Genomic DNA, 14445 nt, shown 5'->3' on the forward strand with positions numbered 1-14445 from the left:
GAAAAATTTTGTCCAGGTGTAAGTAGGTGAATTGCAACAAAATTTCACACCAAATATTGATTTAGCTCTTTTTCTGTTTAATGGTCTTATATGACAATAATTGGTTAATTAAAACCATTTCAGTAATTATTTTTTTTTTAAAGAAATCCTCACTTTGAAAGTTTTTCACAATTGCCTAAAACTTTTGCACAGTACTGTGTAAATAAATATATATTATAAATATAAATTTGGTAAAAATCCAAATAACTTTACAGATATTTATTGTAAAGGGTTTAAACAATGTTCCCTTTACAAAAAGCTTAAATATGATGCTGCGCTTTGCTAAGTGCTTTTGGGAACAATCCTGCATTGTGACCAGCTGTGAATATGTGTAACATGTCAATGAAAATTGACTGGAATTTATAGCCTCAGCTGGTGAGATCATTAGATGCACCTGTGGCCAAGCTATAAATAGACGTGTCACCAGCGTGTCGTCAGATCCGTTTTCTTCAGAGCAAATTGTGCTGTGTGTCTCACAAGCCTGTTAGAAACTTTCTTTCCTCTGCTAGGATTTAGAATTTGTTAGGCAGTGCGCAGTGAACCTTTTCACCTTTCCCTCTTTATATATATATATATATATATATATATATATATATATATATATATACAGTGAGGAAAATAAGTATTTGAACACCCTGCTATTTTGCAAGTTCTCCCACTTAGAAATCATGGAGGGGTCTGAAATTGTCATCGTAGGTGCATGTCCACTGTGAGAGACATAATCTAAAAAAATAATCCAGAAATCACAATGTATGATTTTTTAACTATTTATTTGTATGATACAGCTGCAAATAAGTATTTGAACACCTGTCTATCAGCTAGAATTCTGACCCTCAAAGACCTGTTAGTCTGCCTTTAAAATGTCCACCTCCACTCCATTTATTATCCTAAATTAGATGCACCTGTTTGAGGTCGTTAGCTGCATAAAGACACCTGTCCACCCCATACAATCAGTAAGAATCCAACTACTAACATGGCCAAGACCAAAGAGCTGTCCAAAGACACTAGAGACAAAATTGCACACCTCCACAAGGCTGGAAAGGGCTACGGGGAAATTGCCAAGCAGCTTGGCGAAAAAAGGTCCACTGTTGGAGCAATCATTAGAAAATGGAAGAAGCTAAACATGACTGTCAATCTCCCTCAGACTGGGGCTCTGTGGAAGATCTCACCTCGTGGGGTCTCAATGATCCTAAGAAAGGTGAGAAATCAGCCCAGAACTACACGGGAGGAGCTGGTCAATGACCTGAAAAGAGCTGGGACCACCGTTTCCAAGGTTACTGTTGGTAATACACTAAGACGTCATGGTCTGAAATCATGCATGGCACGGAAGGTTCCCCTGCTTAAACCAGCACATGTCAAGGCCCGTCTTAAGTTTGCCAATGACCATTTGGATGATCCAGAGGAGTCATGGGAGAAAGTCATGTGGTCAGATGAGACCAAAATAGAACTTTTTGGTCATAATTCCACTAACCGTGTTTGGAGGAAGAAGAATGATGAGTACCATCCCAAGAACACCATCCCTACTGTGAAGCATGGGGGTGGTAGCATCATGGTTTGGGGGTGTTTTTCTGCACATGGGACAGGGCGACTGCACTGTATTAAGGAGAGGATGACCGGGGCCATGTATTGTGAGATTTTGGGGAACAACCTCCTTCCCTCAGTTAGAGCATTGAAGATGGGTCAAGGCTGGGTCTTCCAACATGACAATGACCCGAAGCACACAGCCAGGATAACCAAGGAGTGGCTCTGTAAGAAGCATATCAAGGTTCTGGTGTGGCCTAGCCAGTCTCCAGACCTAAACCCAATAGAGAATCTTTGGAGGGAGCTCAAACTCCGTGTTTCTCAGCGACAGCCCAGAAACCTGACTGATCTAGAGAAGATCTGTGTGGAGGAGTGGGCCAAAATCCCTCCTGCAGTGTGTGCAAACCTGGTGAAAAACTACAGGAAACGTTTGACCTCTGTAATTGCAAACAAAGGCTACTGTACCAAATATTAACATTGATTTTCTCAGGTGTTCAAATACTTATTTGCAGCTGTATCATACAAATAAATAGTTAAAAAATCATACATTGTGATTTCTGGATTTTGTTTTTTAGATTAGGTCTCTCACAGTGGACATGCACCTACGATGACAATTTCAGACCCCTCCATGATTTCTAAGTGGGAGAACTTGCAAAATAGCAGGGTGTTCAAATACTTATTTTCCTCACTGTATATATATATATATATATAAAATAGAAAAGAAAAAGGTGGAAAAATGTCGGAGAAGCAAAGCAAACGATGCGTGTTTCCCTGTCAACGTTCTATGACTGTCAGGGACACGCATCAATTTTGTTTTGTTTGTTTGGGGGGAAGAGCATGCTGCTCTTGCGTTGGGGCAGGGCGTGTGCGTGCACTGTGACCTACTTTCGGGCGAAATGCTTCGCGCTCGCCTCGCTTGCTACTCTTTCATCATGGGGCTCTCACATATATCTGGCTGAGGAGCGAGAGACGGGTCGTCCCTATCGCTCGCTCTCTCTCTCTCCCCAGATCCAGCTGATTCTTCTCGTAATCTGAAGCGCACCTCGGTGCCTCTTCGTTTCACGAGGGGGGCGCTGAACCTCTGTACATTTCACGCCATAAATACGGTTATCTCCAGATTCCAGGAGGCAAAAAGCCACGAGGAAGCCTTTGGGCAGTATTTTCCCCGCCGCACTCAGGGGGCGGGGCCATCGGCCACCCAGTCCCGCCCCAACTCTACTAGGCAGAGGGTCTTCGCCTCTATGAACAGCGCAATGTCTCCTCTACTTCTCCCTGAGTCACCCAACCCCCCCTGGGTCTGGACGTGATGGCACATACATGGTCCTGAATGCGTCTGTATGCGTTTTTCCCCCGGTTCCTCTGCTCCCGGGAGTCTTGGCCAGAGTTCGCCAGCAAGGGTCTTGCCTCTTACTGATGGCATCGCGCTGGCCAAACAGGGTATGGTTCTCGGAGCTAATATCTCTCATCGACGGCTCGCCTTGGGCGATTCCAGACAGGAGGGACCTTCTGTCTCAGGCGCAGGGGACGATATTTCATCCCTGGCCCGAATTGTGGAAACTTCATGGTTGGCCCCTGAAGGGTTTATGTGGCCGCCATTTTGGCTTGCCACGCCTTGATGGACGGGGTGCCTTTGGGGAGGCATCCTCTACTTGCTCACTTCATTCGTGGAGCCACGAGGCACGCGGTCAAGCTTCACCAGTAGGTGTCAGGGCTCACTCCACCAGAGGGGTTGCCTCCTCTAAAGCCTTGGCTAGAGGGGTCCCTCTGCAGCAGGTTTGTGATGCGGCAGGCTGGTCCTCTCCGCACACATTCATCAGATTTTATAGTTTGGATGTTCATGTTACTCCGGGCTCTTACGTCCTTGAGTCGACACCTCAAGCTCATGCCTGAACAAGTTTGTGACTCGGCAGGCTGGTCCTCTCCGCGCACATTCATCCATTTTTATGGCAGGCTCATGCCTTAACAAGTCTGTGATGCGGCAGGCTGGTCCTCACCGCACACGTTCATCGAACTTTATGGGTTAGATGTTTTTGCTACTCCAGACTCTTACGCCCTTGAGTCGACATCTCAAGCTCATGTCTGAGACCTCTCGCGTTCTTGTGAGCACACTTCACAACCGTAGGGTCCACAGTGCGGCAATGCGCAGCATCATAGTGAAGATTTTTGTAAAGGGAACGTCTCGGGTTACATGTGTAACCCTTGTTCCCTGAAAAAATCGCAATGAGATGCTGTGCTTCTTTGCAGCACTGGGATGTCCCAGGACTGCTCTTCAGAAAAAGATATCTGATGACACGCTGGTGACGCATTTATTTATAGCCTGGCCACAGGTGCATCTAATGATCTCACCAGCCGAGGCTATAAATTAAAAATGTTCATTGACATGTTACACACATATTCACAGCTGGTCACAATGCAGGATTGTTCCCAAAAGCGCTTAGCAAAGCAGAACATCTCGTTCCGCTTCTTTCAGGGAACAAGGGTTACACATGTAACCCGAGACGTTTTCCATGCTTGTTCAATGAACCATTTAGGCGCTAAGCAATTAAGGTCACAGTTATAAAAACTTAGGACACTAAAGAGACCTTTCAACTGACTCTGAAAAACACCAAAATAAAGATATCCAGGGTTCCTGATCATCTGTGTGAACATGCCTTAGGCATGCTGCATGGAGGCATGAGGACTGCAGATGTGGCCAGGGCAATAAATTGCAATGTCCGCACTGTGAGACACCTAAGACAGTGCTACAGGGAGATAGGAAGGACAGCTGATCGTCCTCGCAATGGCAGACCATGTGTAACAACACCTGCACAGGATTGGTACATCTGAATATCACACCTGCGGGACAGGTATAGGATGGAAACAACAACTGCCCGAGGTAAACCAGGAATGCACAATCCCTCCATCAGTGTTCAAACTGTCTGCAATTGGCTGAGAGAGGCTGGACTGTGGGCTTGTAGGCAGTTGTAAGGCAGGTCATTTACAGACATCACCGGCAACAACGTCGCCTATGGGCTCAAATCAATGATCGATATATATTGGATTGCTCATAGATTTCTAAACTGCCACCAGTAGGTGAAGCCACCGGACATGCTCTGGCAGCCATCTTACTATTCCCTACCGACCGAGGGCATCAACCACCAACAGACGAAACTCTCAATATGACCCGATGTGCTGCATTCAACCACGAAACAATGCTCACTAAAGGATATGGCAAAAGTGCCTATAGGTTGTAATTTATACAGACTATGTATCTATTAAGCACAATTGAGTCATTAACCCCATGTTAACCCCATCATAATTGTTAATAATCAACAGTAAATATACAACATCAAAGTGTATAAATTACCCCAAAGTGTTAAATTATAAACTATAATCATAAAAATGACTAGCTTTGTGTTGACATTGTAAATAAACAGTAACTCTTCAGAACAAATCCATAAGAACCAAATATAAAAATGTATAGTATATACACACAGGTTCAAATGTAGTATGTGTATATATATATATATATATATATATATATATATATATATATATATATATATATATACATACATACATTAATTTACCTTTACTTAATGGAATTATTCATGCATTTGCATTCATTTCTGGAATAGGTATATACCAGCTTATGAGCATTTAATTATAAAAAAAATCCCCATATCTATTAAATCATAATCAGAAACAGGTTTATTGAAATTTACATTTATGCATTTGGCAGACGCTTTTATCCAAAGCGAATTACAGAGCCCTTATTACAGGGACAATCACCCCGGAGCAACCTGGAGTTAAGTGCCTTGCTCAAGGACACAATGGTGGTGGCCATGGGGTTTGAACCAATGTCCTTCTGATTACCAGATTACCAGTTATGTAATAGACCACTACACCACCACCACTCCATATAATAACAGAAGCTTCCAAGTACACACAAAAATGTATTATTAAACTGAACAATACAATAAAAGTCTTCCAAGCGTGTCCATGTTCAAAGAGGCAGTGGTATATAGCAGGATTTGTAGAAAACAACTATGAAGAATATTCTGATAAACACTACCTGTTTATCAGCATTCGGTGTCAAGAGCTCTTCCCAAGATGAATACACTGATCGACATGAAGTTCCGAGATGGACTTATCAGACCATCAGACAGCGTCCTGAAAGTCTGCAAGACAGCTGAGAGATTTCTTCAGTAGCACACACTCACTAGGCCCATCTCTGTCCCCACAAAGGTTCTGGAACTCCATAGTGGTTCTGCATTCAAGAAACTTGAGTCACACATGTTCAACCTAGAACCATACAACAATCACATCTTCATACTCAAATTGCATTGCAGAAATCTGCACTAACATCAGGCTCCACTTCATTGCCAAGGAAACATATGCTGCATCATTCTGCCATCTGAGACAAATTTCAGGAATCCTAAAGGATTTCTCTCGTCGCAGGGCAAAATCGGCAATCTAACAACGTTCAGTGTGACATGTTCACAGACGGCCGATTAACAGCCTTTAAGATGATCTTCAGCCTACAACAAAGTTCTGCCAGTGTCAGAAATGTAGCATCGTAGCCATATAGTGTGACTGCTATTACGACGGTATGAGATATTCCGCTCCTCTCTCGCACACCAATTCACTTGGAAAGAAACCAGCACAATTGTGCCCAGTTATCACTCTACTCAAGCACTTTCAATGTTTTTTCTTCTTTTCATTTTATATAAAATGTTTTAATAAATAAATAAGAAGAAAATACTTTGAGAAAATTGTAACATATCAGCAATATGAAAGCATTATTCTCTGAATTAAATAAATATCTTACAAAACGAAAGTAAATAAATGATTGCATTTTCTCAGTTTTTTTCTTTACATTTATCGTGCATTTTCTTTACAACGTTATTATAATTACTATTTTACTTTTAATAAATTTACTTTAAATGTCTGTAAACATCTTTAGTTAATATTCACATGTATTGATAAATAAATAAAATTAAATAAAACAGAAATACTGAACAATATATACTGGTATTTATGGGACGTTTTAATCCAAATCAGCAAATGCAGTTGGATACAATTATACAATTTCAGACTCACAAATTTCAGCTTGTCCCATAAATACTTAAAATTACTCAACAAAATAGATGATTTCCCATTGAGACCCATAAGAATACAGAATGTTTGGGAATACAAAGATGGTGGCGCTGTAGCTTCACTGTTGTGACGTCATGAGCAATCCAGTTATATATATATATATATATATATATATATATATATATATATATATATATATATATATATATAGATCAGTGGTACCATCCCACCTTCCCTGGACCAGACAAGACTGGCAAAAAATACTCTTCACTGACATCATGGTTTTGTCTCACCAGGGGTGATGGTCAGACTCGTGTTTATTGTCGAAGGAATGAGCATTACACAGAGGCCTGTTCTCTGGAGAAGGATCGATTTGGAGATGTATTGTCCATCATGTTCTGTTCAAACTTGAACACTGAACAAACTTGTTCAGATTATGTCTTAGTTGTTTAATCTTTTATGTTCAAACAAATATGTACACATGTTAAGTTTGCTAAAAATAAAAGCAGTTGAAAGTGAGGTTTGTTTTGTAATTCTTGGCTACAGAAGTTGATCAGTTTACTTTTGGTGAGGCTGTTGTAGTCAATGAGCCATGAGGCGAAAGATGTGTGTGCAACAGGGGAAGGAGGACTGCTCTCATAACTTGCTGGGGCTGATAATGTCAGCAATCAGGGACAACAGGAGCAGAGATGCACACAGGTGTGCTTGAGGAGCTGGCATGTGTGTCCGACTGCCGATGGACAGTCTCTAGGTGAAAGCTTAGCTAGATATAAGATATTTTATAGTGATAGAGGCTATTTGAACTAATGGGCTGTACAAATTAGGAGACAGAGTGGCTGTCTTAGATTTTACCATAGAGATTGATAGAGAAATTGAGGTGATAACTCATAGTCTTTGCACTGACTCATTTTCATAGTCCATTGTAGATTTATGGATTAAGTCAAGCAAGTTACTAAAATGCAGCATTTATAGCAGCTGTTTTTTGCTGCCTCACCAAAATCCAATAAGTTGTAAATTTGAATGGATTTCAACATTAACAGGTTGTTTCTGGCTGTTTAGAAATTTCTGGCCTGCTTTGATGCTTATTCTCATCTCAGTTTAACAGCCTGTGAATAATTAGTGGTTGGATATTCGCTCCAAACATTATTTTATAGTTATATACATCTCGAACTCTAGATGATTTGCAATCACAAAGTAATGTGACACAAAGGAAATACAACACAGGCACTATGAAGAAATAGCTGTTTTCATATCAAATAAATTATTTCAAGATGAACTTGCTACTGAGGAAAATCTACAAAAACCAAGAGCATCTAAATAATGTCCAACTAGTTGATCAAAGTGTGCACACACTCACGAAGACAATTCACAACCCAGTGTTTTATTAATGAAACACTTCACCTTCAGCAGGTGTGTAAAGATTTGCTTGACCAAACCTGAGCAGTCTTATTTCCATAAAGATACTGATGAAGTAGCCAGGCTAGTATACCTTTCTCCACTTGGGAAATCATTTCTAAACTTTCTTACAGGTCTAACTTTGGTACAAGTTAATTATAGAATGGATGCAACTTTTAAAACAATGTGGAAGGCTGAAAGATGACCTCTTTGCTGCCAGGTTACCTGTTTGCTGTTCCCCTTCTGTCACTCACTCGACATTGTGTCGATGTAAGATGCCGAGGACTCGACTGGGCTGCCACCTTCGGGTCTGCCTGCCCAGTCTGCGGCAGATGCAGAACTGACCGCTATGCTTGCCTGGGACGCTGACAGTATCGGGTTGGAATGGAATCATCCATCCTCCTCTGAGCCCTCACGGCTAGACGATTGGTTCCTGGGTTCAGGGCGGCGCTCACAGCCACGCCCCCCTGGTCCCTTTCTTCCCGGAAGTATACGACGAACTGACGAAGTCGTGGAGGGCAAGTTTTTTTGCCCTAAAACAACTTCCAGGTTTGTCAGCTCTCACTAACCTCGACGGCAGGGCGGCCCACGTGTACGCGGAGGTCCCTCAGATAGATAAAGTGGTCGGGTTGCACCTATACCTGCAAAATGCTTCCACCTGGTGGGATAGTCCGGAACTCACATTAAGGGCCTATAGGGCTACATCATCTCTGGCGACAAAGCCTACAGTGCTTCTGGACAGGCTGCCTCCACCCTGCATTCCATGGCCCTCCTGCAAGTACACCAGCCCATGTTGCATGGCTGTTACGCCCCTCTGCCACCACTTATTCAGCCCTTAGACAGACCTTGCATTTCTATGGGCAGGAATTCCCATACTCAAGTGTCCAGACACGTCATGGTCACCACAGATGCCTCCAAGTTGGGCTGGGGCGCCATGTGCAATGGGCATGCAGCTGCTGGCCCCTGGACAGGACCATGGCTGTGTTGGCACATCAACTGCCTAGAGTTTCTGGCTGTACTGCTTGCCCTGAGGAGGCCATTGCCATTGATCTGGGGCAAGCACGAGGTGGTCCGGTCCGACAACACAGCGACAGTAGCGTATATAAATCGCCAAGGTGGTGTATGTTCTCCTCGCATGTTGCAACTCACCCGCCATCTTCTCTTGAGTAAGTAGCAGCTGAGGTCGCCGTGGGCCACTCACGTTCCGGCAGCCTCAACGCCACAGCAAACGCACTGCTGTGGCAGGCGACGCTCAGCGGAGCGTGGAGACTCCACCCCCAGGTGGTCCAGCTGAATCGAGTCGATTCGGCAAAGCACAGGTAGAAATGTGCCTGGAGTTTGGTCCGGAAGACTCTCATGTGATCCTGAGACCCAGAACGGGCTATGTGCCCAAGGTTCCCAAGACCCCTTTTAGGGATCAGGGGGTAAGCCTGCAAGTGCTGCCCCAGGAGGAGGCAGACCCAGCCTTATCGTTTCTGTGTATGGCTCCAGTCGAGTTCACAAAGTTGTGGACCCTGGATGTCCTTCCTCCCTAGCCCTGTGGCTCACGAATTCGGTGGAGGAGTGTGGCAGGGTGGAGGGCGTGTCGTGATCATACACACCTGGTCCCTTATCAGGCTAATCAAGCCTCCGAGAGGGATAAAGGCCAACTGCGGAGGATTGTGCGGGAGAGAGAGATAGTATACGGAAATGTCCGTCGTGTGTGTGTTTGTGTCTTTTGTTTCAGTTTATTATTAAAATATTATTTACATTGTCAATCCGGTTCTTGCCTCCTCCTTTCCATTGACTTCTTTACACTGGTGCCGAAATCCGGGAAGGAGGAGGGATACGCCGTAGTAGAGTTCTCGCCACTACCGTCCACCTCAACGGAGCAGCCGTGGCCATCTGGTGGATGTGGAGCCCGGCCGCCTGGAAGCAGATGACGACCGCCGACCGGTTCGGGCAGTACAGCTCTGCCCACAGGTCGGCAGACCTGTGTCTCCCTTGGGCAGAGCTTTCTCTGCCCCGGACACTGTGTTTGTAGAGCTCCTCCCCTTCGAGGAAGGACCTACCACCGCGCCTCTTCCAGGTACGGCTGGTGAGCCCATGTGTTGTATTGCCACACGGTGACCTCTCTTTTGGGCAGGATGTGGTTTCCGTGGGGTCTTTTCCCCTTGAAAGAATAGGAAAGGAAAAGAACACCTTTCCCGATGCGTATAATAGCGTTAGATGACCCTAGCCGAATCTAATACTCTGTGGAGAGATAACATTGAGAGAAAAGGCATTGCTTCCCCCCCGATGGATGTGGGGAACTACTTGACGTCTATTGGGGCTTTGGGGGAGGTTACGTGCAGTCTGATGCTCACTCTCTGAATGAGAGTGAGCATTCCTTCCTTCTCCTTTTATACCCGTATGTCCAGGGGAGTGGCATGCAAATTCCATTCCAAACATTGATAACTTGTCAACACCCAGTGAAACAAAAGTTTGAAGGTCCTTTTACATTTTTAAAGCTCTGAAGTGATCCAATTGGTTTTGGGTGAGAACAGACCAAAATGTAACTCCTTTTTCATTGTACATCTTGCCATTGCAGTCTCTATAGCACAATAATGATTATCAAGTACTTGACACATGTGCAGAGTGCTAGATGTATTCAAGCTTGAAATCATGATCGCCCAGGAGACTGCTTATTTCAAGATTTATAGTGAAAAAGGAGTAACTTTTTGGTCTGTTCTCACCCAAAATCGATTGGATTTCTTCAGAAGACAAGCATTAAACCACTGGAGTCTTATGGCTTAACTTTATTCTGCCTCAATGTGCTTTTTAGAGCTTCAAAGTTTTGGTCACCATTCACTTGCATTGTATGGACCAAAAGAGCTGAGATATTCTTCTAAAATTATTTATTTGTGTTCTGCATAGTAAAGAAATTATTTCACATGATGGCATGATGGTGAATAAAAAATATGATGTTTTTTTTCTGCAAACTATTCCTTTAATATACTGCAAAATGTCGTCACCACATTTTGGATGTCTCCCTTATTTGATACACCCAATTAAGGCCATAAAGCACTGTAGTACAGAGTTACTGAGTTGAATTGAGTTTGTTAGATTAGGGAGATATCCAAAATGTAAAGTCCCACATTTGGGAAACACTGCACTATAGCACTCAGTAGAAAGAATTCAAGAAACCCAGAGCTCTGTGACCATCACCAGCCTTCTTGTCCTTCAGTCTCTTTCTCTCACAGTTTATTAAATCAAAGCCCCTATGGGGTAATACTCTGCATTATGCCTGTGTCTGAGCCTCTCTCTCCTGTACAGCACCCAGAGTCTAATGGTTTTTATGAGGCAGCTAAAGCATATTCCTCACGATCACCTCTCAAAGTGAAGAGCTGTGGAGTGTTGTGATCTTGGCTGTGTTCTGGACCATTGGCTCTGAAAGTGCTGGATATGTTGGGTGGCTGTTGTTATGATTCTAATTCTGAGAGAAGATCAAGACAATGAAGCTTGGAGTAATGAAGTCACCTGTTCACCCATGATAATTGGAGAGTCCATTTAAAAAAAAAAAAAACTGTTTATATATTGTGACCCCCTCACCTCTGCTAGCCAATGAGCCAAGACAGGACAAGTTTGTGTGTCTATGCCTGATTTTCCCTTTTTGTTATTTGACTTGGGCCTCCACAATTACTATTCACTACATCCATTGTTAGCACAAATATGTATTTACTTAAACAAAAGTCATAACTGATTTATGAATAGAGCAAGATTTGCACTGTTCTCTTATTCAATCGAGCAAGTAATTCTAAAGCGGTTATTGTTTCCAAGCAAACAACACATCTTCCTGGCACTCTGCAATCAAATAATAGTTTTGAAGTGGTGTAAAAATGTTGTTGTATAATTTTGAGGAAAATAAATGTTTTCAAAGAGAATGATACATTTACAATCATGATTTATGTATTCAAAGCAGAAACTAAAAATTAAACTATGAATTGCTATTTGTCCACCCAAACATCACAATCACCAATATAAATGCTCCACTCATCTTTTTCTTTTTCTTTTTCTTTTTCGTCTCAGTCCCCAGCACTGTCTAACTCAAGAAAAGACAATATTGACAATATGTTTTTTTGTCGGTTTGTGTGGAGCCCCTTAGGGACACAACACAATGCATCTGTAAAGCAGTTTAGTTCCACAAAAAAAACATTAACTCTCAAAACAACATTACATTAACAGAAACAACAACATTAAATAAGACATTGCTAAAAACCAGAAGGGGAAGTGCAAACAACTACTGCATGCAGAATTGGTTGGATTATCAACAGAATTAAAGAATTTACTCTTCATTTAGACTCATTCAAATTATTTAGATTTACAAAAGCCCTGTGTTCATACACACAGGCCTACTTGACAAAATTAAATTGTTTGGATGGAAGACAACATACACTAAATATGCAATACATGCACAGTTTGAGTAAATGACTTTTTTTTTTCTTCATTGGGAACCTAACCAAATTGGAAACCCCTGGTGGTCCATTGCATTTCAAGTAAAATGGCTTTCATTGCAGTGGCTTTGTAAATGTTTTGTTTCTGTTTAAGCGGTTGTAGCTGCACTTGATGTTGTTAGTGTTTGGTTTGTTTTCAGAAATGTAATGTTAATGTTGTGTTGCTAAGTGTTGTTTGCTTTGCTAATGTTTGAGTCCCCCAGCCTCAGAGCAGTATTGACAAGTGTTTTCTTATTTCGTTTCTGCTGGTTCTAAAAGCAGAAAATTGAGCATAATTGAAGTAGTTTTACAAAAAAACAAGCAATAATTTTTTTTCTCTCCTGTTTTTAGTGATTTATTTTGGCTGTTTACACTTTATATGTTTTAAAATGGATTCTTGTTTTCCGTACATCCATTTCCTGTTGTTCTCAGTAAATGCACTGTGCATGGACCCTTTTTACTGTTCTTATAATGTATTTTCGCTTTAATTTATCACAGTAGCGTGCTAACTTTAAGCTTGCTTTTTCTGCTACAAATATATATTATTTAATGTGCATTTATATCACTGCACTTTGTATTGTATTAGCCTGAATAATAATAATAACAATAATAAGAATAACAATGATAAGAATAATCTAGCATATTAGTGTGGAATAATGAAGGCCTCTTTTAAACTTCTTTTGTTGGTGAAGCTGCAGCTTTTCTTTGTTCATAGGATGTTTCTAAAGGAATGAGTTTCCTGTCTCTACTCTCACGTTTCACACGTAGCTCAGACATGTATGTTACCCCATATAAGGTAAAGAACTATTTTATTGTTGGCGTTCCAATGGAATGGAATTACACCTGCGGCTAATACGAAACACAAAAGAGACGAAGGTCCAGTGGCATTCTTTGCCCGGTTTAAAGCTTCGTGGACTGACGAATTGTCACTTTCGATTGATGATGATCAAGCGATTCTATTTATAAACACATTCTTGAATAACATGGACCCTGAAACCGCTCAATTAATATGTATCACAACTTCTGGTTTGACTGCAATGACAATTTCCGAATTCGGACAACGTCTTCGTGAGCTGTCCACCATTGGGGCTTTTGAGGGCTGTCAGCGTTCCTCAAAAACGGCATTCGCAATGGCGCAATATACGTCCCAGATGTATGAATCTCGCACATGTTATTACTGCAAAAGACAGGGACATCTAAAGCGAGATGTCGTAAAATGTTGAAAGATCAAGGACAACCATATTGATGTAACCGAAATTACAGACAACATTTAGCACACTCTGACCCACCATGCTCTGAACCGCCACGAGAAATTGGCCCACATAACCGCTCCACACCGCGATACCCCACAGAATGGACACCCTGCTAGGGAAGCCCACAGAGCACTGAGCCCTCCACATATGCATTAGCATCAACGCTGCATTTCGATAACTCAGCACTGCCTTTTATATCGTTAAGTATTGACCACAAACTGTATACATTTCTGGTCGATACTGGTGCATCTAAAAGTTCATTAACAGCACATTGCTATGAGGGCTCTATTACAGGATGCACTCTAAACTCTGTGGGAATTAATGGCGTTCCCGTTAAGTGTCAAATGACACCAAAATTACCCGGAACATCTCCTGATAACCCAAACTTGTTTAAAATGCATGATTTTGTGATTTTGCCTGACTCTCCGTTCTGCCTACTGGGTCGTGAGCTGATGCATAAAATTGGGGCAAAAATTACTTTTGATTCTAACTCATTACAATTACTGTTTCCCTCAGTATATTGTCAGTCTGTGTATACAGGACATTGCGGAGAAGTTTGCAGCTCAACATCTGTCAACACTTCTGATGCAAAACAGGAACTGCTGAATGTCAACTCAGCGCTATGGGCCGCCCACAAAGATGAGGGGGGACTTATTGACATAAGACCATATGTTGCCAAACTCTGCTCTAACTTACCAGTATACTGC

This window comes from Xyrauchen texanus, chromosome 26 (genome assembly GCF_025860055.1).
Source record: "Xyrauchen texanus isolate HMW12.3.18 chromosome 26, RBS_HiC_50CHRs, whole genome shotgun sequence".
Taxonomy (NCBI): Eukaryota; Metazoa; Chordata; class Actinopteri; order Cypriniformes; family Catostomidae; genus Xyrauchen; species Xyrauchen texanus.